General features: G+C 43.9%; 1 pseudogene; it reads left to right on the top strand.

Moving 5' to 3' along the window:
* The first annotated feature begins 1,968 nt into the window (after nucleotides 1-1,968).
* On the top strand, nucleotides 1,969-17,711 carry LOC118729592 (annotated as a pseudogene).
* The last annotated feature ends 3,264 nt before the right edge of the window (nucleotides 17,712-20,975 follow it).

Raw genomic sequence — 20,975 nt, 5'->3', positions numbered from 1 at the left:
AAGTACCTCCTCACACCTGTCAGAATGGCTATCATCAACAAATCAGCAAACAAGTGCTGGTGAGGATGTGGTGAAAAAGGAATCCTTGTGCAATGCTGGTGGGAATGCAGACTGGTGCAGTCACTATGGAGACCAGTATGGACTTTCCACAAAAACTAAAAATAGAGCTCCTATTTGACCCAGTGATCCCGCTTCTAGGAATATATCCCAAGAAACTAGAAACATCTTTCAGAAAGTATATATGCACCCGTATGTTCATAGAAGCACAATTTACCATAGCTAAGACTTGGAAACAGCTTAAGTGCCCATCAGCAGATGAGTGGATTAAAAAACTGTGGTACATCTACACAATGGAATACTCTGCTGCAGCAAAAAAGAAGACATTCTTACCATTTGCAACAGCATGGATGAAACTGGAGAACATTATAATAAGTGAAATAAGCCAGTCAGAGAAAAATAATTATCACATAATCTCACTCTTTTGTGGAATATAATGAACAACATAAAACGATGAATCAAAACAGATCCTGAGATAGAGAAGCATTTGATCAGACCATCAAACCTCAGAGGAAAAGGTAGGGGTGGGTGCTGGTCATGTGGAGAGATCAACCAAAGACTTGTATGCATGTGTATAAGCCTAACCAATGGACACAGACACTATGGGGTTGAGCACATGAGTAGGGAGGTGGGGGGAAATTGGGGGGTAAGGACACATATGTAATACCTTAATCAATAAAGAAAAAAAAATCAGAAAATAAATAAATGACATAGATACTAAGGGAAAAAAAATACAAAAGATCAATGAACAAATAGCTGGTTCTTTGAAAAGATAAACAGGACTGATTAACCTTTAGCCAGACTGATCAAGAAACAAAGAGTGAGGAATTCCACCCCCCCCTACAAAAAAAAGAAATATGTGAGGGAAAAATTGAAATCACAGAAATACAAAGGAGTGTAAGAAAATACTATGAAAAACTAAATCCCAACATATTGGACACCCTGGGTAAAAATGACAAATTCCTAGAAATATACAATCTTCCAAAATTCAATCAGAAAACCTGAATAGACCAAAACAATTAATATAATCAAAGCAGTAACAAAAAAGTACTCTCAGAAAACTAAAGCCCTGGGCTGGATAGCTTTGCAGGAAAGTTTTATGATACATTCAAGGAAGAACTAACCCATCTTCTGCTCAAACTATTTTTAAAAAATCAAGAGAAAGAAAGATGCACTAGTTTCTTTTGTGAGCTCAGCATTAACCTAATTCTAAATTCATATAAAGACACTAGACAGGGGAAATTATAGGCCAATATCTCTGATGAACATAGATGCAAAAATCCTCAATAAATATTAGCAGATCAGATCCAGCAGTAAATTTAAAAATCATACACTATAACCAATTGGGATTTATTTTGGGGATGCAAAGTTGGTAAAGTATCCTCAAATCAATAAACGTAATACATCACATAAACAATTGTGATACTTCACATAAGTGTAATAGAAATTGAAGGATAAAATCTCATGATCATATTAAATAGAGACAGAATGAGATTGAAAAATTTCAACACCCATTTATAATAAATACTCTAAGAGAAAAAAGATGGATCATACTTCACAATAATAAATGTCAAACATGCAAACCTAAAACCAGCATCATATTCAAGGATCAAAAACTAAAAACATTTATCTTAAAAACAGAAACAAGACAGGGATACAAAATTAATATTCAAAATTCAATAGCATTTTTATATACCAATTAGAGGTCTGGTGTACAAAATTTCTGCATGGGTATGGTCCCTAGGCCTGGCTGGGGATTGAAGTGTGAGTGTCTGGCATGGAAAGGCAGGTCCTAGCTGACCTCTGGGTCCTGGGAAGCACCTGGGCCCTCGGGCCCCCACTTACCTGTTTCTGCCTGAGTCACAGTGCCCAAGTCCCCATGTGGAAATCTGGTAAGCACAGCTAGACAATATGAGCTGGGATGCAGCATGGTCCTCTGTGTTGCCCAGCGAAGCTGCATGGAAACTGGACAGACAGCGTGCTCTCTCCCAGCTGGCCTTGGATGACAGGCTCCTGTGTGAACCCCCGGTGAGCCCAGCCAGCCCCTGTGATCTCAGAAGCCCATTGGGGCCAGCAGCAACTCCACTGCCGTCCACTGCCAGTGCCTAGTACCCAACGCCCACCACGTTCTGTGCCGCTCCCTGATGGTCAGTGCATGTGAGAGGTTGAACTCCTGGTCAAACTCCTGGTGAAGGGGGCAATATGCATATTAGGTTTTTATTATATAGGATATTTTCCATTGATTTTAGAGAGAAAGGGAGAGAGTGAGAGAGAGAGAAACAACAATGATGAGAGAATCATGGATTGGCTGCCTTCTGCACACCCCACACTGAGGATCAAGACCACAACCTGGGCATGTGTCCTGACAGGGATTCAAACCTTGACCTCCTGAGTTATAGGTCTACTTTCAACCACTTAGCCACGCCTGCCAAGCTCTTGTTCTTATTTTAAAGGAGAGATAATTAACACTCCAGAGGTCGACTTGTCCCAAACAGCCGAATTTTGCAGTGACAGAATCAGAAGGAGGGAGGTGGACTGGTTCTAAACTAGCACTTATGAGACACTGTCTCTGGCTCTTCAAGTGGTGTTTTCTTGAGGCCCTCAGATTTGTCGCATCACCCCCCATCCTCCCTACCTGCCATCAGAGCTGAGGAGACTAGAGGATAGGAAGGGCCATCTGTAGTTCACCTGGGAGGGCTTTGGAAGGGGCAGATCTGGGAGCACCACAGTCCCTGAGTGGGAGTTAGACAGTGATCGCTCTGTCCCAGTGTGTCAGGAGTGTTTCTTTCTCCAGAAGCACTGCATGCATTGCCTTAGGCTGCAGGGCTTGGGACTGGCCTCTGCAGTTCTGTTCTGTGGTACGGGATCCTCTCTGTCCTGGAAACTGGAGTGGGAGATTAGAGTTGGACCACCTGGGCAAGCCCTTTGCATTGGACGCTGAGACCCTTTATGTCACCCATGACCCAGTTCCTGGCACAGCTGATCTCTGGGTCCACAAGGGGGCTTCATTTTCCTAGTTTTCAACGTTTGCTTTCCATAATACTGTACATTCTGTTTTGTTGTATTTGTACCAAAAATAAAACCATTTGCTTGTTTCCAATAAGTACTTGTCATCACTGAAGAGAGCTTGGGGGGGTGGGGGTGGAGGCATAGGGGGATTAGGGCAGCCAGGCAGGAATGACCCGCCTCCTGGGCCTCAGGGTGGGAGGCTGGTTGTGAACATTCCACATCACTCATGTGGAGCTCAAACTAAGGTCTGGGTTTTACAGTCAGACCCTAAATGTGCAGTCCCCTGACAGCAGCTGCTGGAGAGGAGTATGAGGCCTCCTCACCTCCCTACCCCCACATCATTCCTCACACTCTGGCTTCCCTCCAGTACACCACAAAGCTGCCACCTCGGCTGCCACAGTTTTCACTGTCTCCACATTGCCCTTGGGGAGGGTACTGTCGCCTCCTGCTGTCTCCCTGCTTCCTCTTCCCCCTCAGTCTGCTCCTGACACAGAAGCCAGTGGGTCCTCACTTATAGCCTTGATGCCTCCTCCTGCACTCAGGGGACACCAGGATGTGCCTCCTGACCCAGACTTGACCTCCTTCCATCTGGGCTCTTGCTTGTCCTGCTGCCCCTCCATAGGCTGTGCCCTTTGCATGATACCCTTCTCCAGGCTTCTGCCTGGCTCTCCTTCATCAGTCCAGGTTCTTTCAGTGAGCCTGCCTTTTCCCCTCCCTTGCTGAGCCCCTATGTAGCTTCATTCCCATGTTTTCATGGTGCCACATGGTGCCTGAGTCCTCTAACAGCTGCATCTCATGTCTGTCCAAGGCTGCTTCCTCCTCACACCTCTGCCCTCTCCTGGTGGAAAGCATGCTCATAGGACAGGGCAGCTAGCACCTGGATGCTCTGCAAGCACCTGGGCTTTGTCTGGACAGGTGCTCAGTCAGTGATACGAGTTGAGTGAGAAGCACAGGCAATGGTGTGAGGTGTAAAGGCCATTGGAGTGCAGATTCACTTGGAACTGAGGGCTGGTGAGCTCTCCACCCAGAGCTCAGTGCAGGGTCTTTGGAGCCAGTTGGTCTTTTCTTGCAAGAAGGCGGGAGGAAGAAAATGAAAAATGAGAAGTGAGTGTTTTTCCTCAACTACTTAAAAGCTGATGATTTCATTCCATTCTGAAAGCTATAAATAGAAACCCTTAGATCTGGGATTATCTGAGATTCTATGGAGAGTATGCTACCTTCGCCTGCCATAACAACAGTGCTTAGTAACTGCCAGCTGTTAGTGCTGTGATTCATGCACTGGTGGGGGGCGGCCTGTGTGGGTCAGCCCAGTGGCTGTAGACCTCCCTCTGAGCAGCTGCTACCAATGTGAAAGGCCATCCACTGACCACGATGAGGAAACTCATGCATTGAGTGGCTGGTTGGTCCATTGGTCATTTCAGTCATCACAGTCACTCCCTTTTTATATATCTTATCTAATAATAGATGCCGGAAACCAATTATCGTTTCACTAATAGAAAGATGTGAACAGGAAACCAGGAAGACTGTCAACAACATTAATTTCTCTAACCACTCACTTTTTAGTTGTTACCTCCATTTGTTCCATGTAAATTTCTGTTATTTCCTGCCTAAGCGCTATGGATGTTTTTCCCATAGCCTCAATAAAAGGGATAGCACAGCCAAAGCAGTGAGTAGTTCTCCCAATAGAGTTGGACTACCACGTGGCCCCCCATATCACCAAATTAAATTTCTCCTTGTCTCTTTTCATTTGTGTGCAGCCCTTCTCCAGAACCTGAACCCTGATCGGGGACACTGAACCACGAGGAACGTGAAAGGGGATCCCACAAATAGAGAAACATGTAAATTGATCATACCTCCACTATGCCCACAGCAAATCAGAGTGAGTATGAAAATTAAGCCAACAAATATGGCAGTTCATTTGCATATATACCTGGGTCCTGGGAATCTCTTCAGCACCCATATCACTCCTAGCTGGCCATTGTAAAGGGGGCTTGCCAAGCCTAAAGCCTGGAGAAGAGGCTTTATGTTTGGGAAGGGGCCAACCCTGCAACCAAAAGAAGACCATCTGGAAGTCAGCTGCAGCCTGGTGACCCAGCACTGATTGCTTGGATGGCTGAGAACCAGAAAGTGAGTCAGGGTGTGATTTGCAGCCTCAGTGGAAACTGTTGATCAGTACATTTTACCTCTCTTCTTTTTTCTTTCTGATCTTCAACAGCAGCCAGGCTTTTCTTTCTCTCCCTGCCTCTGCATGTGGCTGCTGTTAAACCCCACCTCTTTGGTCTGAGATTGGCCTGGAGATGCTGACTGGTATAGGAGCCAACCATCAGAATCAAAGGTGGGGGCTGTGGGGACCAATGGCTGCCTAAGAATCAGAGCTTTTGATGTTGACTGGCATTGAAACTGACCAATCACAACCAAATCTGGGTGCTTTGGGGAGCCAATGGCTGCATAAGAGACAGAGCTTTTGATGCTGACTGGCATAGGAACCGAACAATGAGAACCAAATCTGGGTGCTTTGGGGAGCCAATGGCTGCCAAGGAAGTGAAGCTTTTGACCCTAGCATAGGAACTGACTAATCAGAATCAAATTGGCCAGAAGAGGAGGGCAATTGGGGGAGACATCAGGCCTGCAGGAGAGGGCAGTTAGAGGTGATCAGGTTGGCAGGCAGAGGCAGTTAGGGGAAATCAGGCAGGCAGGCAGGTGAGCAGTTAGGAGCCAGTTGTCCCAGATTGTGAGAGGGATGTCTGACTGTCAGTTTAGGCCTGATCACTTGGATAAGGCCAAAACTGGCAGTCAGACATAATGCAAGGGTCCACAATTGGAGAAGGTGCAGGCTGAGTTGAGGGATCCTCCCCCGAATTTCATGCATCAGGCCTCTAGTGTGTGTGTGTGTGTGTGTGTGTGTGTGTGTGTGTGTGTATGAAATTTGTGTATGGGAGAGGGGGTTGTTCGCTCAGCCAAACCTGCACCCTCTCCAATCTGGGATATCCCAAAGGATGCCCTACTGCTGGTTTACAGGGATCAGGCATAAATCAGCAGTTGGACATTCAGGACTGTTGGCTCCTAACAACTCACCTGCCTGCCTGCCTGATTGCTCCTAACCACTCTGCCTGTTGGCCTGCTGGCCCTAAATGCCCCCCTTGCCGGCCTAATCACTCTCAACTGCTCCCTGTGCCAGCCTGCTCACTCCCAACTGCCCCCCTTGTTGGCCCGATCACTCCTACCTTCCATCCTCACTGGCCTGCTTGCCTCAATTGCTCCCTTGTTGGCCTGCTCACTCAAAACTCCCCCCCCCAACTGCTGTCTTGATCACTTCCAACTGACCCTCACTGATGGGGTGATGGCTAAGGGCTATTTTCAGGTTGGCCATACCCCTCGGCGATCCAAGCTCCCAGCCTCTTCTTTTTTTCTTTTCTTTCTTTTTTACAGTGCCTCCTTGAGGGGAGACCAGGGCTGGTTGGTAGCAGGTATCTGGGATTTATTTATCTTCTATAATTGAATCTTTGTAGTCTTAAGCAGAGGTCAGGGCCAACTGGAAGCTTGGGTTTGCCCTGGCAACCCAAGCTCCCATCCCCTCCTTGAGCTGAGGCCAGTACCTACTAGAAACAGGTATATATAATTTATTTATCTTCTATAATTTAAACTTTATACCTTGAATGGAGACCAGGGCAGGCCAGGGTGAATAGGAAGCTTGGCTTCTTCCATCACCAGGGGCAACCCAAGCCTTCTGCTTGCTCCACCTCTGTGGCTGCTACCATATTTGTTGGGTTAATTTGCATACTCACTCCTGATTGGCTGGTTCATGTCCCTCTTTTATTAGTAATACTAATAAAAGAGGGAGATGTAAGTTGACCGTTCCTCCACTATGCCCACATACCATGCCCACTAGCCAATCAGGAGTGAGTATGCAAATTTACCCACCAAGATGGCTGTGACCATGGAGCAAGCAGGAGGCTTGGGTACCCCCAGCAGTGGGGGAAGCCAAGCTTCACCCCTCCTGGCTGGTCCAGGCCTCCACTCAAGGCTACAAATTTTCAATTATAGAAGATAAATGAATCCCAACAAAAAATGGCAGCAGCCAAAGACCTGGAGAGAGCAGGATGCTTAGGTTTCCCTCGACAATGGAGTAAGCCAAGCTTCCCAACACCCTGGCCTGCCGTGGCCTCCGCTCAAGGCTACAAAGTTTAAATTATTGAAGATAAATTCCAGATACCAGGGCGTCCACTTGGATGTCCAGGGGGCATGGCTGGCCTGCAAACCACCACAGGTCCCTCACTTAGGCAGCCCTATGCCTCAAAGGAACCCCCACCCCTATCCAGGACACCCTTCAGGCAAACCAGCTGGTCCCCACAATGCACCAGGCCTCTATCCTATCTAATAAAAGAGTAATATGCAGATTGACCATCACTCCAACACACAAGATGGCTGCCCCCAGGTGGTAAAATATGTCTGCCCCCATGTGGACACAAGATGGCCAGCAGGGGAGGGCAGTTGGGAGGACCCAGGCCTGCAAGGGAGGGCAATTGTGGGTGATCAAGCCTGCAGGAGAGGATAGTTAGGGGTGATCAGGTTGGCAGAGGAGGGAAGTTGGGGGTGACCAGGCTTTCAGGGAAGAGCAGCTCGGTGGGGGAGGGGGCAGAGATGCAGGGGAGAGCAGCTGGTGGGGACCAGACCTCCAGGGGAGGGTAGTTATGGGTTACCAGGCCTGCAAGGGAGAAAAAGTTAGGGGCAATTCAGCTGGGAGGGGAAAAGTTAGGCATCCATCAGGCTGTCAGGGGAGTGGTTAGTGGGTGATCAGGCTATCAGGCAGAAGCAGTTAGGGGCAATCAGGAAGGCAGGCAGGTGAGCATTTGGGAGCTGGCAGTCCCAGATTAGAGAGGGTGTAGGCTGGGCTGAGGGATACCCCCAACCATGCACAAATTTCATGCACCAGGCCTCTAGAATATATATAATTAACTCTCAAAAAGGGAAACTACAAAAAATTACCATTAAAACAAAAATACAAGGAACCTTGGAATAAACTTACCAAAAAAGGTAAAAATCTATATATAACTGGAAAACTATAGGACATGGAAAAAGAAAAATGGAGGAAGATGTAAACAAGTAGCAATGTATAACATATTCATGGATTAGAATAATTAACATAATTAAAATGTCTATATTAATCAAAGCAATTCATATATTCAAAGCAATCCACATTAAAACATCAATGGCATATTTCACAGATATATAACAAAATTAGTGCGAAACAAAAACAAAAACAAAAACAAACAAAAAAAAAGACCAGGAATAGCCTCTCAGCTATCTTGAGATCTTGAGAAAAAAGAACATAGTTGAAGAGATCACAAAATTGGATACCAAACTATACTACAAAGCCATTGTAATCAAAACACCCTGATTCTGGCCCAAGACTGGCATATAGATCAATGGAAGAGAAAAGTAACCTCAGAAGTTAATAAATAGTGTTGGGAAAACTGGACAGTTATATGCAAAAGAATTAAATTGAACATATACCATATACAAAAGTAAATTCAAAATGAATTAAAAACTTCAGTGTGACTTCTGAAAGTATAGAACTCCTAGAAAAGGCAGTACCCTTTCTGAAACATGTTTTAGTGATATTTTTTGAACCAGTCTTCTCAGGCAAGGACAATCAAAATAAAAAACAAATGGAATTACAAAAAATCAAAAGATTTTTATAGGGCTAAAGAAGTCATCAACACCAGCAAATGACCATCATCTAAATGGGAGAAAATATTTGCAAATTTTACATCCAATAAGGGTTAATATCCAAAATATATTAAGAACTTACACAATCCTATATAATAAAGAAGGAATATGCAAATTGACTGTCACTCCACCACAAAGCTGGCAGCACCCACAGTGGAGGCAAAGGCAAGCATTTCTGTAAAATAAGATTTGTGCACCCACAGTGGAGTCGGGGTTTCCATAACACAAGATAGCTGCACCCACAGTGGAGGCCCAGTTCCAGTAATGAGCCTTAACAAGCAATCAGCAGGGACCTGAAGCTGCGCTCCCCCTGTTCCTGCCCTCATGGGGCTTGACAAGAGATCTCAGGCCATGGGACCTCAGGCTGCACCCCACATCCCAGCACCAGGCTGGGAGACCTCAGACTGTACCCCCTGCCTCAGGCTGCACCCCACACCCCAGCACCAGGCTGGGAGACCTCAGATGGTGCCCCCTGTGCACGAGGCTAAGGGACATGAGGTCGTGCCCCTCACCCATCAGTGCTTAATGGGGACCTCGGACTGCATCTCCAGCCTGGCACTGGGCCATGAACCTGATGTCATGCCCTCCACCAAGCAGTACTTGACAAGGGACCTGAGGCTATTCCCCCACCAGGTAGGACTTGACAGGGACTCTGAGCCTTCAGCCTCTACCCAGTGGGGCTTGATGTGAGACCTGAGGCTGCGCCCCTCTCCTGGCACCAGGCCGGGAGACCAGAGGCTGCACCTCCATCCCGGCAAGGTTTGACAGGGGATCTCAGACTGCATCCCTTAGCCCAGTGGGGCTTGATGGGGGATCTCCAGTCGGGTCCACATATTCAAAGCAATCCATTGTGGTTTTATTGTCAGTAGTGTTTCCCAAAGTGTGGTACACATACCCCCAGGGGTATGGAAAGAGTTTGGTGGGGGTATGTGTTGCACCGGAATTTTGTGGGGATATGCACTGCACCATGCTTAGCTGCACCTAATTCTATGTTCTCATGAGTATGAGGGGTACTCAGCATTACGAAAATTATAGGAGGGGTACACATATGTCAAGTTTGGGAAACACTGGCGTAGAGCATTCCCATGGTCCCTCCCCAGCTGGCCAAGCTCCCAAGACCCTCCCCAAACCCCATATATGCACTATTGGGGTCCCACGGCCTAGCCTGAGTTCTCTTACAATTTGGGACCCCTCAGGGAATGTCAGAGAGCCAGTTTTGGCCCATGGCTAAATGACCACTGACTTTGATGTGCATCAGGGTCAAACATTCAATACAGGAGCTGCCCCCCTGATGGTTAGTGCACTTCTCTGTCTCTAGATCTGATTTTGTTCATCAGTTTATGTTCCTCATTATAGTCCATAAATGAGTGAGATCATGTGATATTTATCTTTCTCTGACTGGCTTATTTATTATAGCATAACTAGGGGCCAATTGCAGGAAGATTCCTGCAAGAACAGGGCTTCCAGCAGGCTTCTCTCCTGCCACTGCCACCTCTCCTGCCCCCCACTTCTCCTGCTGTGGTGGGCAGGGCAGGGAGGTGCAGGTGGGGCAGGTGGGGCACAAAACTGCAGCACTCTGCTGCCTCTGCTGCATGACCCACTCCACCCGCCCTCCCCACCCCACCATGCCTGGGGCCCCTACCACCCCACCTTGCCTGCCTTCGCCTGCCACTGTGGCCTCACACCTGCACTTTCCCTCTAGCAGCTGCCTTGCTTTCCACTTTCCCTCCCTCTTCCTTCTATGCTGTATTCAGTCTTCACTCCTCCCTCCCTCAGCGTATTCAAATTAACTGCCATCTTTGTTGGGTTAATTTGCATACTCGCTCTGATTAGCTGTGGGCATAGTGAAAGTACGGTCAATTAGCATTTTTCTCTTTCATTATTGTAGATGCTCTCCAGATCCATTCATGCTGTTGCAAATGGTAAGAATTCCTTCATTTTCACCCCAGTGCAGTATTCCATTGTGTAGATGTGCAACAGTTTTTTATCCCCTCATCAGCTGATGGTCACTTAGGCTGTTTCCAAATCTTAGCTATAGTAAGTTGTGCTGCTATGAACATAGGGGCAAATCATTTCTGATTGGTGTTTCTAGTTTCTTTGGATATATTCCTAAATGTAGCATCACTGAGGCAAATGGGAGTTCTATTATTAGTATTTTGAGGAAATTCCATACCCTTCTCCACAGTAGCTGCACCAGTCTGCATTCCCACCAGCAGTGCACTAGGGTTCCTTTTTCTCCACAACCTCGCCAGCACTTGTCATTTGTTGATTTGGTTATGATAGCCATTCTGACAGGTGTGAGGTGGTACTTCATTGTTGTTTTGATTTGCATCTCTCTGATGATTAGTGATTTTGAACATGTTTTCATATTTCTCTTGGCCTTCATTATGTCTTCTTTCAAAAAATATCTGTTTAGGTCCATTGTCCATTTTTTGATTGGGTTGTTTATTTCCTTTGGTTAAATATTATGAGTTTTTCTTTGGTTAAATAGTATGAGTTCCCTATAAATGTTGGAGATTAAACCTTTATTAATGATAATTTTGGCAAATATTTTCTCCCATGCAGTGGGATTGATGTGATTTTATTGATAATTTCTTTTGCTATGCAAAAGCTTTTTATTTTGATGTAGTCCCATTTGTTTATTTTCACTTTAGTTTCTATTGCTCTAGGAGCTGTATCGGTGAAGACATTGCTTTGGCTTATGTCTGAGACTCTGCTGCCTGTGGATTCCTCCAGTATTTTTATGGTTTCCCTTCTTGAGTTTATTTTTTTGTATGGTGTAAGTTGGTAATCTAGTTTCATTTTTGGGGATGTATCTGTCCAATTTTTCCAACACCAATTATGGAAGAGAACGTCTTGACTCCATTGTAAGTTCTTGCCTCCTTTGTCAAATATTAATTGAGCATAGTGGTTTGGGTCGATTTCTGGCTTCTCTATTCTATTTAATTGATACATATGTCTGTTCTTGTACTAGTATCAGGCAGTTTTGAGAACAGTGGCTTTGTAATACAGATTGATATCTGGTATTGATATCTCACCTATTTTGTTCTTCTCAGGATTGCTGAAGCTCTTCAGGTCTTTTTTTTATTCCAGATGAATTTTTAGAAGGTTCTTTCTAGACCTGTGAAAGATGCTGTTGGTATTTTAATGAAGGGCACATTGAATCTGTAGATTGCCTACCCAAAGGTTGAGAACTGCTAGAAATGTAGCCTAAGACCATTGGAAAACACAGATATTTACATTACAATTCCTAACAGTAACAAAATTACAGTTATGAAGTAGCAATGAAAATAATTTTATAGTTTGAGATCACCACAAGATGAGGAACTATATTAAAGGGTCACAGCATTAGAAAGGTTGAGAACCACTGGTCTAGAACAACATGATTTTGGAAAATAATAAAAGACTGCAAACTGAATGAGGAAAGCATGAATAGTGTTTTGTTTTGTTTTGAATATGAATAGAACTCAAATTAGTATATATGCCCTTTTAGGGTTATCTCATGCACTTATGAATCACCATGCTGATAGAAAAATGAGATTGATAGTAAATTCTATAACGCTAACATGTCATCCCTAAAATGTGTAAAAATAATTTGATAGGGGTAGGGTAAGCAGGAATGGAGATAGCAACTTAAAACAATGAGCATATTATATTTCTTCCATTTTACTTGTTCTTAAAATAAATTATTGTTGATATGGTCAAGGGAATCCACCTGTGCTATATAGAATGGTTCTCTGTATCTCAGCAATTTCCATATTGCTATTTTATTAATTACTAGAGGCCCAGTGCATGAAAATTCATGCACTGGATGGGGGGGACCCTTAGCCCCACCTGCCCCCTCTCACAATCCAGGAGCCCTCGGGGGTGAGAGGCAACTCAACAATCAGGGGAAGGCAACACCCCATCATACCTCTGCTGCTGCCACTGTTACCTGAGGCTTGCCTGCACCTCGGGTCAACTAGAGGGCTCCAGAGCAAGATGCGCAGCAAGGTCAGGCCTTCCTTGGGGTGGGCCGGGCCTTGCTGAGTGTCTTCAGCCCTGGCGGGGCTGAGGGGACTGGGAGCCACCATCTTGTAGCCGTGGATGCCGCCATCTTTGGGACAGCTTGAGGGTCAATTAACATATTCCCTCTTTATTAGATAGGATATTTTGTGATTATTTCACACCAGCATAACTTATTTGTTGCTGCTTTTGCTCACATATATCTATCCATTCATAATTTGCCAGATGAGTTTTCTCCATTTCAGAATTTATCTTAGGACATTTTATAGCTAATATATTTTTTAATTCAATGATTTCTATTACTTTTTGGAGTGTGTATGGAAGTGTGGTATCAGGACATAAAGGACTAAATCTTACAAATTTTTTTTCACAGCACCATTTATGGGCCTATTGAGCCTATCCTTATGCCATGTTATTCCATTCCTTTTTTTTTTACAGTGTTAGTTAACTATTACATAGAAGAAATAATTTTTGTTTGCCATTAACATTTTAAATTTCTAATCATGAAAATTTATATAAGTATTGGCCAAGCAATAATGACATGAATTGAAATTGTCTATCTCACAGGAAAGCCAAATATGCAAATCTGTATATCTCAAATGTATATCTCTTTTCCTGGCATTACTTTTAATATATAGCATTGTTCTTTACTAGTTTCTATTTAAAATAACATTGTAACATTCAGTTTGAAATAGAAAGATTTTCATACCTATATTCAATAATTTGACTAATTAAATTTCAATTAAAATTATTTTGATTGACTCCTAAATATATACATAAATATGTATATATGCATACAAATATATATGGTATCCAAAAAATGTATACACATGTTAAATTATTACAAAGTCAGTGTTATTAATATATAATTCATGTTTAAAATTTAAAAGATCTACAGAAATTAGTAATTTTTTGCCAACATGTTTTCAAACTGATTATCATTCTGAAGCAGGCACTGCTGATAATACAAAATGGAATTACAAACATCAATAATTATGTTTTTATTTTAGTCTTTGCCTGAACTAATTCAGGGCCTGGGGTAGGAAAAGAAGAACCTGATGCTCATATTGGTCTTTTCCAAAGAAACCCAGCTGAGTAGAGGGAGCCACAAGCTGAGGATTACTGATAGAACCAAACATGGTAGTCAGGACCAGTTACACAAAAAATCTGAAATTGCCTAACACTAGAGATTGAGAGGCATAGCAGATCTATCTAATACAAAGACACAACCCCAAACATGCAGCCAAAATGGATAAACAAATGAAAGAGTAAGAGAATACTCCAAGAGATGAGCTAAATAAAATGAAGATAAGAAATGTATCAGTCAGAGTGCAGAATAATGATGGTAAAGATGCTCAACTGCATGAGAAAATATATAGAAACTATGCAGAATAACATAGCACTAATAAAGAACACAGTGGAGCCTAGCCAGCATAGCTAAGTGGTTGAGTGTCGACCTATGAAACATGAGGTCAGGATTTAAATCCTGGTCAAGGCATATGCCTGGGTTGCAGGCTTCACCCCAAATGTCAGGCATGCAGGAGGCAGCTGATCAATGATTCTCTCTCATCATTGAGGTTTGTAATTCCATTTTGTATCATCAGCAGTGCCTGTTTCAGAATGATCAGCAGTTTGAAAACATGTTGGCAAAAAATTACTAATTTCAGTAGATCTTTTAAATTTCTCTCTCTCTCTCTCTCTCTCTCTCTCTCTCTCTCTCTCTCTCTCTCTCCCCCCTCTTCTCTTCTTTTCCCTCTCCTTTTCTCTCCGAAAGCAATAAAATTAAAAAAAAAAAATAACACAGCGGAAGGAATATACAACAGATTAAGGGAAGCAAAAAATCTGATCAGTGAAATAAAAGATAGAGTAGAAAAAAACACTCAATCAGAGAACCAACAAGAAAAAAACAGGAGGACAGCTTAAGGGAGTTGTGGGACAACAGAAAGTGTAATAATATCTGCAAAATAGGAGTGCCAGGAAAGGAAGAAAGGGATCAAAGTATAGAGAATATGTATGAAAAAATAATGGCATAACACTTCCCTAATTGGTTAAAGAAAAACTCACACAAGTTCAGGGAGCACAGAGAGGCCCAACCAAATAGGTTCACAATCTTACACATAGTACCCGTATTTTCTGGCTTATAAGACGACCCCCTAATTTTATAGTTAAAACATAGGTTTAGGCCTATATTTTGCTGTATAAGACTATCCCCCACTTCAAAGAAAAGACTTACTTTGCCGTCAAGATCTGCAGGTAATTTTTGTGCAATTTTGGTCTTTTGCCCCCGATTTTCCGTTGACTTTTTTTCCGTTTCAAAGGTCGTCTTATATGCCGGAAAATACGGTAAGTAAAATGACAAAATTAAAGGTAAAGAGATAGTTTTAAAGGCAGCTAGAGAAAAGCAATTTGCCACCTATAATGGTGCTCACACAAAACTGTCATCTGATTTCTCATCAGAAACTCTACAGGCCAGAAGTAAATGTCAAAAAATACTCAAAGTAATAAAAAGCAAGGATCTGAAACAAAGATTACTATATCCATCAAGGCTAGAATAAAAACAAAACAAAACAAAACAAAAAAACCACACACACACACACACACACACACACACACACACACACACATATTTGGTGAAATAAAGAGCTACCCAGACCAAAAAAAAAAAAAAAAAAAAAAATAGTCTAAAGGAGTTTATCACCCCTACCTACACCAGCACTGAGAAATGCTAAAAAGATGGCTGTAGTGAGAAGAATAAATATATGTAGAGAAACATAGGCATGAAGAATTAAAGTTATGATAAAATCCTCAACAAAATTTTAGCTATTAGATCCAGCAATACATTAAAAAAATCATCTATCATGACTAACTATGATTTAGTCCATGGATGAAAGACTGATACAATATCTGTCCCCCAGATGAGAGGGGCAATCAGCACCATCACTACTGGCCTTTCATCACTAGCGACCTCTGTAATTGGAAAGCTCAAAATCCCAAGTTTTCTGAGAAGCCAGCAGGACTTATTGATTTCTTAGATTCTGTCCTTTTCACCCATCAGCCGACCTGGGACAACTGTCAGCAGCTCTGGCAGGTCCTGTTCACCACCAAGGAGAGGATCCTCAATGAGGCCCAAAAGCTGGTTTCGGGCCCGGTCGGGAATCCTACCACCAACCAGGCTCAGATAGATACCTCCTTTCCTCTAACTAGGCCTGAATGGGATTTCAACACAGCAGAAGGTAAGGAGAGGCTCCGGGTCTACCACCATCCTCTAATAGGGGATCTCCGGATTGCAGCTAGAAGGCCGACTAATTTGGCTAAGATAGGGAATGTATAGCAGGAGAAAGATGAATCTCCAGCAGCCTTCTTAGAGTGGATCATGGAGGCATTCCGTACATATACCCTCATGGATCCAGAGGCTCCCGAGAGCAAGGCCGCTGTTATTGTGGCTTTTGTAAACCAGTCTGCTGCAGACATTAGGGGAAAAAAGTTTGCAGGTCTTGCTGGAAGTAGCTGAAAAGGTGTACAATAACCAGGAGCCCCCTGAAGATAAACAGGCTTGCACCATGGTGGCTGCCAACAATAAGCAGATCCAAGACCTGGCCAGGATCCTGCTGGCTACCACCACGGACTCCCCCGAGAAACGGGACCGTCACTTTCAACAGCTTGCGAGTGATTGAAAGAAAGGTAAGGAGACCACTAGGGAAGGGAGGCAGAGGCTGCAGAAGGACCAGTGTGCATACTGCATAAAGATAGGACATGGGGCTTGAGAATGTCTGAAGAAGGCCAGTGGGAAGGGGAGCAAGACTGATCGAGTAAAGGTCTTAGAGCTTGATGAACTGAGTGATTAGGGGAGTCGGGGTTCGGACCCCCTCCCCTAGCACAGGGTAACTCTTAGGGTGGAGGGGACCCCTGTTGACTTCCTTGTCAACACCGGAGTACAACATTCGGTTCTCCACACCCCACAAGGAAAACTAGCTAGCAGGAAGTCTTGGGTACAAGGGGCAACTGGTATGAACCAGTATTCATGGACTACCTGAAGAATGGTGGATCTAGGGACAGGACGGATATCCCACTCCTTTATGATAATACCGGAATGCCTCTACTCACTGTTAGGATGTGGCTTACTGACCAAGATTGGAGCTCAAGTAACTTTCAGTCAAGGGGGGCTCAGGTCACCGATGGCAAGGGCCACCCCATCCAGGTCCTGACCCTGAAACTAGAGGATGAGTACCACCTCCACCAGGAGGCGCTCTGGAGACAGGATAACATGGACAGATGGATACAAGAATTCCCCACAGTTTGGGCAGAGATGGGAGGGGTAGGACTAGCTGCTCACAGGACCCCAGTCCTAGTGGAGCTAAAGCCAGGAGAAGGTCCGGTAAGAATCAAACAGTACCCCATACCTCAGGAGGCCTGAAAGGGAATCCAGCCACACATCCGGAGACTATGGAGTCTAGGGGTATTAGTTCCCTGCCAGTCTGCCTGGAACACCCCCTGACTGCCAGTCAAGAAGCCTCACACAATTAACTATCTACTGGTGCAGGATCTCCAGGAAGTGAATAAAAGGGTCATGGACATACACCCAACTGTCCCCAATCCATACACTCTCTTGAGCTCCCTGGCGCCCTCCAGAGTCTGGTATACTGTATTAGATTTAAAGGACGCCTTTTTTCAGTCTGCCGCTAGCACCCAGAAGCCAACCCTTGTTTGCCTTCGAGTGGCATGATCTGGAGGAAGGCTACAGCAGACAACTCACCTGGACACAACTGCCTCAGGGATTCAAAAATTCACCTACCATCTTTGATGAGGCCCTACACAAGGACCTGGGTGAGTACAGAAGGGAGCACCCTGGCCTCACACTCCTACAGAATGTAGATGACATCCTGATTGCTGCTGACATAGCCGAGGACTGATTTGTTTGGACCCATAAAAAGGCCCCAAATAGCCAAAGCAATCCTGAAGGGGGTTAGGGGGAACTGGAAATATCACCCTCCCTGACTTTAAATTACACTCCAAAGTTACAATAATCAAAACAGCCTGGTGGTGGCAGAAAAACAGGCACACAGACTAATCCTATATAATAAAGAGGTAATATGCAAATTTACCATGACTCCAACACACAAGATGGCTGCCATGTGGTCAAAGATGGCTGGCAGGGGAGGGCAGTTGGGGTCGACCAGGCTGGCAAGGGAGGGCAGTTAGGGGTTACTGGGCCAGCAGGAGAGGGCAGTTGGGGGTGATGACCAGGCTGGCAGGGAAGGGAAGTTAGGGGCAATCAGGCTAGCAGGGGAGCAGTTAGGCATCAATCAGGCTGGCAGGGAGTGGTTAGAGAGTGATGAGGTTGGCAGGTAAAGGCAGTTAGGAGCAGTCAGGCAGACAGGGTGTCAGCAATCCTGGATTGTGAGAGGGATGTCCAACTGCCCATTTAGGCTAAGGTGACCAGATCGTCCCGCTTTTGGCGGGACAGTCCAGATTTTCAACAATTTTTCCCACATCCTGTGGTGTTTTAAAAATGTCCCGATTTTTGGAATCTTTCCAAAAAAAGTCCCGACTTTTTTAAAACACCATGGGATGCCGGGGGAAATTGTTAAAAATCGGGACTGTCCCACCAAAAGCGGGACGATCTGGTCACCTTAATTTAGGCCCAATCCCTCTGAGGGATCCCAGGTTGGAGTAGGTGCATTTTGGGCTGAGAGATACAGAGACCCCTCACCCCCCCATGCATGAGTTTTATGCACCTGGCCTCTAGTAGAACATAATAAACAATCCAGAAATCTATACTAATAAAAGTAAATTGACTGGACATCTTCCAGATGTCATTCTGGACAAAGCCAAGGTGGCAGGGGTGGTTAAAGGTAACCAGGCTAGCAGGGGAGGGCAGTTAGAGGTGACCAGGTTAGCAGGAGAGGGATGTTTGGGTTATCAGGCTGGCAGGGGAGCATTTTAATAGCTGGCATGAGGTTAGCAATCAATAATTACATGAAACTGTTGAAAATGTGTTTCACTGTACAATAGCACTTTCTTCTTCTCATGGAAACACAGCCACTGAGAGGGTTCCCCTCACTGTTCCTTTCTCTTTTGTATTTATTGTAGATTCACAGGCATATTTCTTATGGTGAAGATAATAACTTATGGAGATGTACAAAAATGACAGAGATACTGTTTGTTATAAAGAACATATCCTCAAAGAAGCAGGAAGGCATATATAATTTGGACTGATTCTAAGGTTGTAAAAGGTAGTGTTTTGTTTTGTCTTTTCTCTAATGGGTATGTATTGTCATTGTTGCATTTTCTTTTTCTTTTTAAAAAAATATATTTTATTGATTTTTACTCAGAGAGGAATTGAGAGGGATAGAGAGTTAGAAACGTCGATGAGAGAGATACATCGACCAGCTGCCTCTTGCACACCCTCCACTGGGGATGTGCCCGCAACCAATGTACATGCCCTTGACCTGAATCGAACCCGGGACCTTTCAGTCCACAGGCTGACTCTCTATCCATTGAGCCAAACTGGTTTCGGCTGCATTTCCTTTTGAATACATTGTAAAATGTATTATAAAGACATATATGCATCTCAGTATGCGTAATTCTCCTAGGGATTTATTTAGAAAGGTCAACTAAAACAGAAAATGTAGAATATTGTTTATTAGAGTGAGACAATACAATTCATCAGCAAATGTTAGCTTTACATTTGTTTCTTAAGTGTTAAAATATTTCAGTTATTGATCACTAATTGGAATATGTTATTTCATAAAAACTAATATATATATATATATATATATGTATTGTATACAATAGATTTTCATATATATTGTATATTGTTCCCTTACCCTTGTCAAAAAGTGGACTTTCAGCCTTCGCTAGTTTGGTTCAGTGGATAGAGCGTTGGCCCACAGACCAAACTGTTCTGGCTCAATTCTGGTCAGGGGCACAAACCTGGGTTGTAGGCTTAATCCCTAGTGCTGGTCAGGTTGTGTGTGCAAGGCAACCAATCAATGTGAGACATTGATTTTTCTCTGTGTGTGTCTCTCCCTTTCCCTTCCACTCTCTCTAAGAATCAATAGGAAAATATCTTTGAATGAGGATTAACAAACAAAACAGAACAAAACAAAACAAAAATTAAAAGGAGACTTACATGTATTATAAAGTTTATTACTATGTTTGCAGATAGATGTGTTCTCACATATTTTATAGAAGCCATTGTTTAACATTAAGAAAATTTGAAAGCAGTTTAGACATGTTAATGTAATTTGTGGTAAAGAATAAAAAGAGATTCAATGAAAGAAAGGAAATCTTTTGTTCTCTTTTTGGTTGTTTTCTGGAGAGATATTATAGGAGCCAGCTTTACTTCAGTTTTCCTCAACATTTTGGAGAAGATGATCTAGAAGTAGTGATCCTAGAAGTTTATAACCCAGCTCAAGGCTGGACTTGAGATAAATCCATGAGAAAAGCAGTTAGCTAGAGAGAAAGAGAAATTTAGAAATAAGAAAAGAAGGGGACATCAGAGGAATGGCAGTGTGAAAGATCACCTTGTCCTCTCTCCCTGAAATTTCAATAAATTAACCAACTATTGAATATAATTCAACAAAGAAATCACTGCTCAACACAGATGCATGCCTAAGAGACCCATACATTAAAACATCTAAACATGGACAACCAGGAATAAACAGGGAGACACAAAAAGAGAGGGAGTGCAGATGGCCCACAGACCCACTCCTGCAGCCTGGAATTCACAACTCAGCTGGGAGAGGGGAGAAAGCTGGTGATAGTGGGCTCTTCCTTTGGCCAGGAGGAACAGAGAGCTGCTTAGAGGGGGAAATAAGAGGAGAAGCAGCCCAGGAGAGTGAGCAGTAAGTGGAGCAAACAGGGTCTGAGTTAGCAGAGACCTGAAAGAACACAAGGTTTTGCCATATAGCTCTCCACTGTTGAGCCAGGCAGTGATGTTTCAGACGAAGAAATGGAACCACAGAGCACTGCCGCTTATTAGAGACTCCCCAAACTCACTTCCTTTGCCATTGGAGTCTGGTTCAGGAACATATTATCTGTAAACTAAGATCTGTTTGTGATCCCCAGAAGGGGTACTTGGGGAGATATCCCACAGAGGCCAGGATTTGCAATTATAGTGAAGTAAAACAAATCCCACACCCAAGCAGCACAGCTGTACTTTCTTAGGAAGC

The sequence above is a fragment of the Pipistrellus kuhlii genome, unplaced genomic scaffold (assembly GCF_014108245.1).
Source record: "Pipistrellus kuhlii isolate mPipKuh1 unplaced genomic scaffold, mPipKuh1.p scaffold_m20_p_3, whole genome shotgun sequence".
Taxonomy (NCBI): Eukaryota; Metazoa; Chordata; class Mammalia; order Chiroptera; family Vespertilionidae; genus Pipistrellus; species Pipistrellus kuhlii.
Note: the sequence above shows the minus strand (reverse complement) of the source record. Positions and strands in the feature narration are given on the sequence as shown.